Genomic DNA, 11,647 nt, shown 5'->3' with positions numbered 1-11,647 from the left:
AGGAGAGGACTTTTATGTCTGTTAAGTCACAGTGCCCAGTTACTTCTCCTGAGGTACAGTCACCTCCTGGGGGTGCTACTACAACAGAGGAAATGGCTCTGAATGACCTCTGTTACCTTCCAGTCTCGAGGGACATCTCTCTCTCCACAATCCCAAAAGTTTTCTTTTGCTCTATAGCGCACCCATTGTTGTTTCTTCAATGAGATTAGCTTTGTGTTTTTGTATTTTTTTTTTCAGAATATTACTGGGGTACAAACATTTTGGTTACATTAATTGCTTTTGTACCATTTGAGTCAAAGTTATAAGTGTGTCCACCACCCAGATAGCGTGCATTATATCTGTTAGGAGTGAATTTAGCTATACCCTTCTTCCCTCTCCCACCTGCTTGAATTCCTTTGAATTTTACTACCATATGTGCACGAGTATTGACCAATTAGCTCCAATTTAATTCCTATACACCAACAACAGTCAAGCTGTTTTTGTCTTTTTAAGCTAGTGACTTAAGGCAGTTTCTCCTTTCTGCCTTGGAGAAATCCAGGCAAGAAAGGAATAAAAACTTCATCTATCTACCTCTTTATCTGTCTATGTATCTATCTATCTGGTTATCTATATAAAAAATGAAATTCTACCTTTTCCTTCTGCCATATATAGGACTCATTTTTGGATAAGTTAAGGACTTAAACGTGAAAGGCAAAAGTATTAGACATACATAAAGGAGATATCATATATATGTGTGTGACCTCAGAATAGAATATATGTATGACCTTAGAATAGAAAGATGCAAATCATGAAGGGAGAGGAGTTATTAAACAAAATATACAAAGCCTTCATACTTAAAAGGCATCGATGACATCCCATTACCTATACTTCTCTTTTACAAATGTTTTTAGTGTTTTAACTATTTCGAAAAGGGACATTGTTTTATGCTGCCTTACTTTCCCCCTCATAGCGCTCTGTAAAATAGTTTCCAAATGGTGTTTTTAAATGTAAGGGTGGGTTCTCAAAATGGATGAGATAATCCAGTTTCTAACATTTTGCACAAAAGGTTTGCAATGAAGATTTATGACTGATATATACAGTGTAACTTTATAATGGAAAATAAAATAATCTATGATTTTTTTCACAAACAATGGCTATAAATATAAACTATATACTCGAACTTCATGCTTCAGCAATCTGGATAGTTCTTACCCTGAGTTTAGGTCTTATTTTATTAGAAATAGGAATGTATTAAAAGGTCTGAAAAAACGGGGTGCAGGCTGGGGCAAGAGAGAAATGATCAGGAGATTTATGTTTGGGAAAGTTACTCTGGCAGTCTAGAAGATGGGACTAGAGAAAGAGAGGTCAGAAAGAGACTGGAAGATAAGAGGTTATTGTATTAATCTAGGACAAAGATAATGGCATCCTGACCTAGGAGAATGGCAGAAGGGTTGAAAAGGAGATGATGAACAGAGCTACTTTGAAGATGGGGATCAATAGCACATAGTGACCAACAGTGCCTCCCCAATGGTTTGATGCTACATGAGCCTGTGATCAACCTGAAGTAAGATGAGGCCTAACAATGGTCAGGAAAGGAAGATTTAGACAGAGCCTTGGTCTCTTGTGACTGTGAAGCTGCCAAATAGACCCTAAATTTTCTAGTTTTGACTTTTTCCCTTTTCTTATTTTTTTACATCAGAGAGAAATAAACTATCTTGTTCGAGCCATTGTTATTTTTATTTTTTTATGTGTTACTAAACCGAATTCCAATACAAAATATTCTCTTACAATCTTATTTTTATTGAGATAAAATTTGCATAGTGAAATGCACTAATGTTCATTGTACAATTTAGTAAGCCTTCTGGTTATCTATTACTAACAACAAACCACCCTAAAACTTGGTGGCTTAAAAGTTTATCAACTCTCATGGATTTGGAGTTGACTGCTTGGCTGGGGAATTCTCATTTCAGTCCTTTCCTGTGGTTTTGGTCAGATGTCAGCTGAGGCTCTATAGTCATCTGAAGCTCGAGTGGGCTGGACATTCAAAATGTCTCACTCACATGGCTAGTGGTTTGTGCTTGCTACCACCTAGAAACTGAGCTGGGCACCTGGCTAGAGCTATCAACCTCAGCTCCTATACATGGCTCTTCCTGTGACATTGGCTTTCCAAAGCGTAGTGGCTGGACGCTGAGAGGAATTAGACTCTTTCTCTTGTGTGGGGGAGTGACAAGGTCACATTGTAGAACAACAACATACAGTATGGGACATTTTACTGTGGTCCTCTTTGAAAAATGCAATCTGTTGCAATGAGTTGTGATACATACATAAACCCATGTTACTACCCCAATGTATAACATTTCCATCATGTCACCTTCAGTCAATCCCTACTCCAACCTCACCTCTCATCCTCCCATAGATCATCACCATGAAATAGTTTTGCCTGTTCTTGAACTTCATATATATGGAAACATATAATATGCACACTTTGGGATTTGATTTCTTTCACTTAATGTAATATTTTTTAAGATTCATGTATGTTGTTACATGTAGCACTAGTTTCTTCTTTGTTAGTACTGAGAAGAATCCTATTACATAAACAAACCACAAATTGTTTATCCCTTCTCCTACTCATTGACGGTTGGGTTGTTTCCAGTTTGGGACTATTATGAAAAGCACTGCTATAAGCATTCTTGTACAAGTCTTTTTGTGACAATGTTTTCTTTTTTTTGGAATGAAATTTCTGGGTCATGACATAGGTATACAATTAACTTTCAAAGGCACAAATAGATTTCCTAAGTGGCTATAGCTTATTTTCACTCCATCAGCAACATATTAGAGTTTCATTGTTCCATATCCCACAAAACTTGGTATTGTCAGTTTTCTTTTTTTAAAACTAGCCATTCTAGTTAGTGTGAAATGGAATTTAATTGTGGTTTTAATTTGAATATTCCTGAAGACTAATGATTTTGAAGATATCAGTTTTGTTGATCTCCTCTCAGATTTTTTTCTGTATGTCATTGTAGCCTGCTCTTAAAAATTCTCTTTACACTTTTACTTTTTGGGGGTATATTTTGCTGTTATTTTTCTCATTCCTTATGTTAGCTAATTAATTTTTGGCTTTTTTTGGTGTTAGATAAATGTTTATCTAACATTTCCTCTGAAGTGTCATTTTGTTGTACCTCATAAGTTTTTACATGTAGTGTTTTTATTATCATTTAGTTCTAAGTATTTTTGAAATTCCACTGTTATTTCTTTTAATTTTTTTTCTAGTGACTTAGAATTGGATTTTTTATTTTGCAATATATGGAGAGTTAATTTATCTTTTTGTTATAGTTTTCTAACTTAATCATACTTTGATGGCAGAGAATATAATCTACTCATGTACATTACCTGCTCTGCAATTTTTTAAGACATGCTTTCTAGGCTAGAATGTGATCAAGTTTTAGAAGTTGTACTTGAGTGCTTAGGAAAAATGTATATTCTCTAATAATTGAATAAAGAATTCTCTGTATATCCATTTGGTCAAGCATATTAATTATTTTGTTCAAATCTAAACTGTTGCTGATTGTTTATGCTTATTTATTTATTTTTCGGTTGCCTACATGACTTATCAGTTGTTAAGAAATCATAACTCAAACTACTTTTTTACTAATTTATTCTCTCAGAGCCACGCTGGCTAACTACCTCTTTCTCTAACTATTTATATGCAGTTCCAAACAGCTTAGCCTCCATGCCAGGGGCTTAGCTCACTTTTTTGTTTAAACTGTAATATCTTGGATTTCACATTTCATTCTTTAGTCCAGTTGATTTTAGAGACAGGAGTCAGAAGCTTGTGTTAATTAGCCATTTTTACTAACACTAAACCCATATCACTAATTTTTCTATATTAATTGCTTATCCAGAAGTCTTTTTTAAATTGGCTGTAGTCTATTTTTTTGCGTGAAGATTCTTCTGAGATTTTTGTGTAGATGTTTTACAAATAGACAAGCTGTCCCTTCTTTTCACATATTTATACTTCATTTTTTTCCTTATATTTTTGTGAATTAAAACTGCCTACAACATTTTGAATAGTACTAATAATATGAACGTCTTTGTATTGTTCCTAGCATTTAAGCGAAGGCTTCTAAGATTTTATCATTAATTATCATGTTTGCTTTAGTTTTTCCTAGATACCTTTAATTAAAATAGGGAGAATTCCTATCCTTAGCTTGCAAAGTTTTTTGTTTGTTTCTAGAATCATGAATTGAAACTGAACTTAATTGAATTATTCTTTAGCAAATATTGAAGTATTTCCTACTCTTTTTGCTTTAAATACATCAATACATGAATGTTATGGTCTATAGTAAGAGATTTTATAACATTAAATCATTCTTGCTCTTCTGAGACTAACCCTTTTTGGTTACAGTGAATTATTTTTTATTGATATTGCTGGATTTGGTTTTCTTTTATTTGTTTAGAAATTTTTGCAGATATGCTAGTAGATATTTCCCTGTAAGTTTTTTTTCCCATACTGACCCAGATACTATAACATTGGATGGCCAAAAATTTTCTCTCTTTATAAAGTTTCTGATAAGATTGTTGAAATTCTAAAAAGGCATAAAAATAGTAAAATTACTAAAAGACTTAGGAAGGTATTCTGGGGAGAAAAAATGAGCATAATTAAAAAAGATAATGACAAAAATAATTTAATTAACAATTTTAAAGCCATTTTTGTGTAAGTGTGGCTAGTTATTTAAGTTATTATAATATTAGATATTATATTTTTAGTTTTTTAAACATTTATATATATATAATATGCTCCAAGGTCATTATTAATTTTTAATTAAATCTGAAAAATTTATTAAATCTGTATGACTGTGAATCAATAATTTAAATATTTTATTATAAAAGACTTCAAGCATGCACAAATGTCAGACAATTAGTAAATAAATTCTCATTTACTTCCAACCCAGATTTAACAATTGTCAATTAAATACATGCATTGTGATGTGGTAATTATGTAATATTTTCATGTTTAAAGTATTTATTGATTAATTAATTCATTTATATAATTAAGTAAAAGGGTATTACACAGCAAACCAATAGTAAGTAATAAGTATTCCTCTCCACTTGACTAGTAGGACCCATAACAGACAATACCATTATAATCCTTATTTATAGATGAGAAAACTGAGGTACCTGGAAGTTAAGTAATCTGCACAATGACACAGACATAGTTTGTCCTGGAACCAGGATATAAAGTAAGCTGTTGACTCCAGCATTGCACCCTTCCCCACTATATCATGCAGAAGTCTCAGAGAGAGAAAAGGCCAAGGAGGAATGTCATGATGAATGGAAAAGAAGACAATTATTTTCAGAAAGGATGACTGGCAGGTCAGATACTGTGGAGGGATCCAGTCGGGTGAGATCAGTACTGAAAAGCTCTCAGTTTACATGGAGATCATTGTCAGCCTTGGAAAGATTATTTCAGGGTTGGGGAGATAGAAACTAGATTCCAGATATTATATTTTCTGTGCTGGAATAAATTTAAGAGTAAATATCATTTAATATAAAAATTATATCTGATGTAAGTAAAACCTAAAATCCAGCTGTGTTTTTGGCTACCTCAAATACATATGCAAAGTAAATCTTTGGGATCTATTTAAATTATTGGAAACCATCCCTGGAAGGTAGCAGAGAAAATATGGTGGTGACTGCAGACCATCCTCCACTGTGGAAAGATTTATAAGCCAAGAATGTTAGAGCCAGCTAAAAGCTGGATCTTAGAAATAGTTGGCATCAAACATAATTAAGTTTTTTACCTTTCATTTCACTATTTGAGGGAAGACTTTGTTTATTTAAAAAGGAGTGCAAAATGATCTTTAAGATTGATATTATTCACTTAAGATTTTATTTCCATTTCTATCCACAAATTCAGTAAGTATCCTGTGATTTTGGTACTATAGAGAGAAAAGAATATTTACATCTTAAAGATAATTTTAATTTCCTTAAATCTCATTTTTACTTTTACATCATATTTTGCTGATTCAGGGAAAATGATGGCTATTTATTGACAGTAACGTAAAAGTGAAATAATCCAATTAAAAATCCATTTTAGTCTCTTTACATTTAATTGTTGTGATTTCCCAGCAGAATAAAAAAATGTGTCTTATATTTGATAGCAGAAGAAATACAAAAAAAATTGGCCTCATTTCAATTTTCTATTTCTGTTGTAAGGTGGCCTGGGGGGTTACTAAAAGACCATGAGATATGCCACTGTCTTCCTCTTTCTGTATGATTCACAGGTCAACATGCTGTATGCATTTAACTATCCTGGGGAATAAAATGGTATGAATTATTCCTTCAGTAGGTTTCAATACATGGTTCAATAATTTTTTTATCAAATACTATATTAGAGGTTGAATATTTCATCTCTACTGTTGACTAGTGTTTGTGACTCTAGTTCTATTATTAAGTACAACTCCACTGGAACTTGTAACTATAACCTTTTTCTTACTAACCTTTTTAGCAAGTTCTGAACCTTTCATATTTTTCATTATTCTTCTAAATCTCTTAGAGAACTTAGGTCCAAAAATGAATAACACAAAGCCCACTTTTTTGGATAAAGATAGATATTTAATCTGTCTGTCTAATGTATCATATTTTAAATGACTGTCATTTATTGACAACCTGCAATATAAGAAATATTTTATCTAATTTAATACTCATGCAACTCTGCTTAGTAGATATTATCATTCTCATTTCCACAGATGAGGAAACTGAAACTTGAATAAGTAGAGAGTTGGAGAAGGGCTGCAGAAACCGAAGGCCCAGCCTTCCTGCCCACCTTCCTGCTGCTCTGCTCCTCCCAGAAAGGAATGCCATGGAAGATGGAGATGTGGCTGTTTATATTCCTGCCTGTTCCTCAATTAGTCCTTGCAGGCATCATAGGGGGTCCTACCTCTTGGTCAAATTTCTAGTCTTTTAGGGGTGTTGTTGCTGCCTGAGAAATTATCATATGAAAGTGGTTTTCAACAAATGATACTATGAAGAACTACCCTCCCCTGCTTTCATGAACTGCACATGGCCCTCCTCCCCAACCCCTTTTTTGAATCTCTCAGAGTCTAGGATGTCACTGCCAGAATCCTGGTGGTAAAACATCATGTGTAGTTTGAAGCAATTCCCACTTTTCCTTTGCCGTTCCCTCTTCCCTCTCTCCTTACCCTTTTTCTTCTTCCTTTCTCTTTGCAGATTCTTCCCTATCCCTACCCCCATTTTTTTCCTCTCTCCTTTAAGGAAAATCAGATTAGGTGGCTTAATTTCAAAAGCTCCTCAGATGATTCCATTTCCTTTTTCCCTGTGTCCCTAACTCCCATGACCTTCTGAGCCCCCTTCTCCGAATATGAGAACTATGTTATTGTCAGTGCAGTTATTTTAACACAGAGTTTCTGATTCTAATTATATTGTTTCATATATACATTTTGCAAAAATAAAAGACATATCTAGGGCTCTCATACTATGAGAACTTTTTAAATTTTAAGGTAGCTCATTTTTAGAGAAGGGTTTTCTGCTCTAGAATATTGTTTTTCTGAATAATGGATTTTTTTTTTTTTTTTTTTTTTGCTGAAGTAAGGAATTATACTGGACAAAACTAGAGAACAAAATAGAAAAGACCAAGAAAAAATGATCGTAATTCCTACTTCTGTGCAAACCCTACATTTTCCAGGTTTATATCAAAGCTCTGATTTTGCCCCACAATTACATTACACTGCTCAGGCTACGTATTAAACTCACTTGGGGAGCTTAAAACAAAACTAGACAAACATATATTCTTGGATAACTCCACAGGGTAAATTTAATAAGTCTGGAGTTTTAGGGTGTAGGGAATCAGATTATTTTTTAAAAGTGCTTTTCCAACTCTCTGTGGAGAGGTACCAATTTTAAAATTTCCAAGTTGTCATGGAAAAATTACAATGGAAGTTAATTACTATGAAAATGAAAAATAAAAAACAAAGACATCCAAAATACAAACCCAAAATTATTAGATACAACAGACATAAGATTGCAAATATAACACAGGGAAAAAGAAAACCATTACTAAAACGGTACACATAATTGAGTGAAAGTACATATAACTAATTGATATGGAGATCAAAATTCTGCTCATAACTTTTATCATTCCTTAATCATAACAAAACAGAGTTATTAGTGAAATAGTAATTTCACATATTAAAAATCTCTATGTGGGAAAAAACCTAAAGGACTTTGAGTATGGTGGTCACTTTTTAGATATGACACCAAAGGCATGATCTATGAAAGAAATAGTTGATAAGCTGGACTTTATTAAAATCTAAATGTCTGCTCTGTGAAAGGCAATGTCAAAGAAATGAAAAGGTGAGCACAGACTGGGAGAAAATATTTGCAAAAGACTCATCTGATAAAGGATGTTATGCAAAATATATAAAGAACTCTTACATTTCAATAAGAAAACAACCTATGATTCGGCTGATCTGGCTGGCTAGGCGGGTGTCCCCTTCCTCCCTCACCGCTCCATGTGCGTCCCTCCCGAAGCTGCGCGGTCGGTCGAAGAGGACGACCTTCCTCGATAGAGGAGGATCGTTCTTCAGCCAAGGGTATACGAGTAGTTGCGCTCCCCTGCTAGAACCTCCAAACAAGCTCTCAAGAAAACAACCCAGTTAAAAAGTAGGCTGGAAGATCTTAACGGCACTCACCAAAGATGAAAAGGTGCTCCACGTTATATGTCATCACCGGAATGCAAATTAAAACAATAATGGGACACCACTACACGTCTATTAGAACGGCCAAAAAACGGAACACTGACAGCATCAAATGCTGGCAAGGATGTGAAGCAACAAGAATTTCTTATTCATTGCTAGTGGGAGTAAAAAATGGTACAGCTACTTTCGGAGATAATTTGGCAGTTTCTTAAAAATCTGAACATACTCTTAATTTACAATCTGGCGAGCACACTCCTTGTTATAATATTTACCCAAAAGTGTTGAAAACTTAAGTCTACAGAAAAACCTGCACACAAATGCTTATAGCAGATTCGTTTATAATTTCTAAAACTTAGCAGCAACCAAGATGTCCTTCAGTTGATTAAATAGATAAACTGTGGCACATCCATACAATGGAATATTATTCAGCACTAAAAAGAAATGTGCTATCAAATCATGAAAAAACAAGGAGAAACCCTAAATGCATATTACTAAATGAAATAAGCCAATCTGAAAAGGCTGTACACTGTATAATTCCAACTACGTGAAATTCTATAAAAGGCAAAACTATGGAGACAGTAAAAAGATCAGTAGTTGCCAGGATTGAGAGGTTGGGGGCATGAATAGGTAGAGCACAGAGGGTGTTTAAGGCAATGAAAATACTTTTTATGATACTATAATGGATACATGTCATTACACATTTGTCCAAACCCATAGAATGTACAACACCTAATGTAAACTATGGACTTTGAGTGATTATGATGTGTTGATGTAGGTTCATAAATTGTAACAAACTTACCATTCTGGATGTTGTCTGCTGAAGCTGCCACTGAAGCTACGCCCCTGCTGCCACCAAGTCTGAGCAAGCAGAGCCGTGATGGAGACCATGGCAAGCCCTGGGCAAGACAATTATCAAATGAAGAGCTGTAAGAACAATGCCCTAAACCCTGAGGAAATGAGGCAAAGAAGAGAGGAAGAGGGCATTCAGCTCCAGAAGCAGAAGTGCAAGCAACAACTTTTTAAACAGAGAAAAGTGGAGCTGATTAATGAACAAGCTGGCGCGTGTGATAGTCTCTTCCTGGACTCCTATCTGAGTTCTACCACTGGGGAGAGTGTGATGACAAGAGAGATGGTGGAGATTCTCTTTTCTGATGATTCTGACCTGCAGTTAGCAACCACATAGAAATTTCAGAAACTGCTCTCCAAAGAGCCTGGTCCTCCAATAGATGAAGTCATCAATACTCCAGCAGTGGAGGATCGGTTTGTGGAGTTTTTGAAGAGGAACGAGAATTGTACATTACAGTTTGAAGCTGCTTGGGCTCTAACAAACATTGCCTCTAGCACCTCTCAGCAGACCAAAACTGTCATTGAAGCAGAGGCCCATGTTTATAGAGCTGCTTAACTCAGACTTTGAGGATGTGCAGGAACAGACAGTCTGGGCACTGGGAAACAGCTGAAGACAGTTCCGTTTGCCGAGATTGCATCTTGAACTGTTCTATCCTTAATCCTTTGTTAATACTCCTTACCAAGTTCACATGACTGACAATGACACAGAATGCAGTCTGGGCCCTGTCAAACCTCTGCTGTGGGTAGAACCCACCCCCAGAATTTGCAAAGGTCTCTCGTTGTTTGCCGGTATTGTCTCAGCTACTCTTTAGCAGCGACTCAGACTTGCTGGAAGATGCTTGCTGGGCCCTCTCTTATCTGTCTGATGGCTCCAATAAGAAAATCCAGGTGGTCATAGCCTCTGGAGTCTGCTAGAGATTGGTAAAGCTGCTGATGTACAACAATTATAAAGTGGCTTCCCCTGCCCTGAGAGCTGTGGGTAACATCATCACCAGAGATGACATCCAGACCCAGGTCATTCTGAACTGTTCAGCCCTCTCTTGCCTTCTCCATTTGTTGAGCAGCCCCAAGTAGTCAATCCAGAAGGAAACTTACTGAACCATTCCAAATATCATCACTGGAAACAGGGCTTAAATACAAGCTATTATAGATGCAAATATCTCTCCTGTGATGATTGAAATCCTTCAGAAAGCAGAGTTCTGTACAAGAAAAGAGGCAGCCTGGGCCATCATCAATGCCACGTCAGGAGGAACCGCTGAGCAGATCAGGTACCTGGTTTTACTGGGCTGCATCAAACCCCTGTGTGATTTGCTGACTGTAATGGGTTCAAAGATTCTGCAAGTAGACCTCAATGGACTGGAGAACATCCTGCGGCTTGGAGAACAAGAAGGTAAGCACAGTGGCTCAGGGGTTCATCCCTACTGTGGCCTCATTGAAGGAGCCTATGACTTGGATAAAACTGAGTTTCTCCAGAGCCATGAGAACCAGATCTACCAGAAGGCCTTTGATCTGGTTGAGCACAACTTTGGTGTAGGAGATGATGTTAGTAGCCCAGCTCCCCAAGTGGGTGAAAATCAACAGCAGTTCATCTTCCAGCAGCCTGAGGCCCTGGTGAAGGGTTTCCAGCTATTGTATAATATCTGCCTCTGGGAAGGGAGGGAATGGGAAGCACCACCAACCAGCAGAAGAGCAGCCCTCTGGTGGGTGGGAAACCAGCCCTCCCACCATCAGCCACCACACACTTCTGCTGCCCTGGAGACTGTGCCCTTGACCTGCTCTGCCCCTTCCCTGGAGGGCGCACCCTCTGGACAGACAGAACCATTTGAGGTTCACATTTGGGTTTCGTGACAAGAAGGGGATGTGTTGGGTTTTTCTTCTGTACGCTATATTTTGGCTGCGAACGTCTTTAACCCAGGAGCCCATGGGTAGAGAAAGGAGGACTAAGGTAATCAATTTGTACCTTTTTAAAGTTTTCATTTTTGTTTTTTTCTTTAGCAGTGGCTTCCTTTTTTCCATCCTTCCCAGTCCTCTGCCCTGCTCTGTATAACTCCTATGGAATATTCCAGAGGTGGGAAGTAGGAGGGGAAGGGAGAAATCAAAAACGA

The 11,647-nt window shown here is 36.4% G+C and overlaps 1 pseudogene; it reads left to right on the top strand.

The window, feature by feature from the left end:
- Window positions 1–9,573: 9,573 nt before the first annotated feature.
- On the top strand, window positions 9,574–11,390 carry LOC123648181 (annotated as a pseudogene).
- The last annotated feature ends 257 nt before the right edge of the window (window positions 11,391–11,647 follow it).

The sequence above is a fragment of the Lemur catta genome, chromosome 12 (assembly GCF_020740605.2).
Source record: "Lemur catta isolate mLemCat1 chromosome 12, mLemCat1.pri, whole genome shotgun sequence".
Lineage (NCBI taxonomy): Eukaryota > Metazoa > Chordata > Mammalia > Primates > Lemuridae > Lemur > Lemur catta.
Note: the sequence above shows the minus strand (reverse complement) of the source record. Positions and strands in the feature narration are given on the sequence as shown.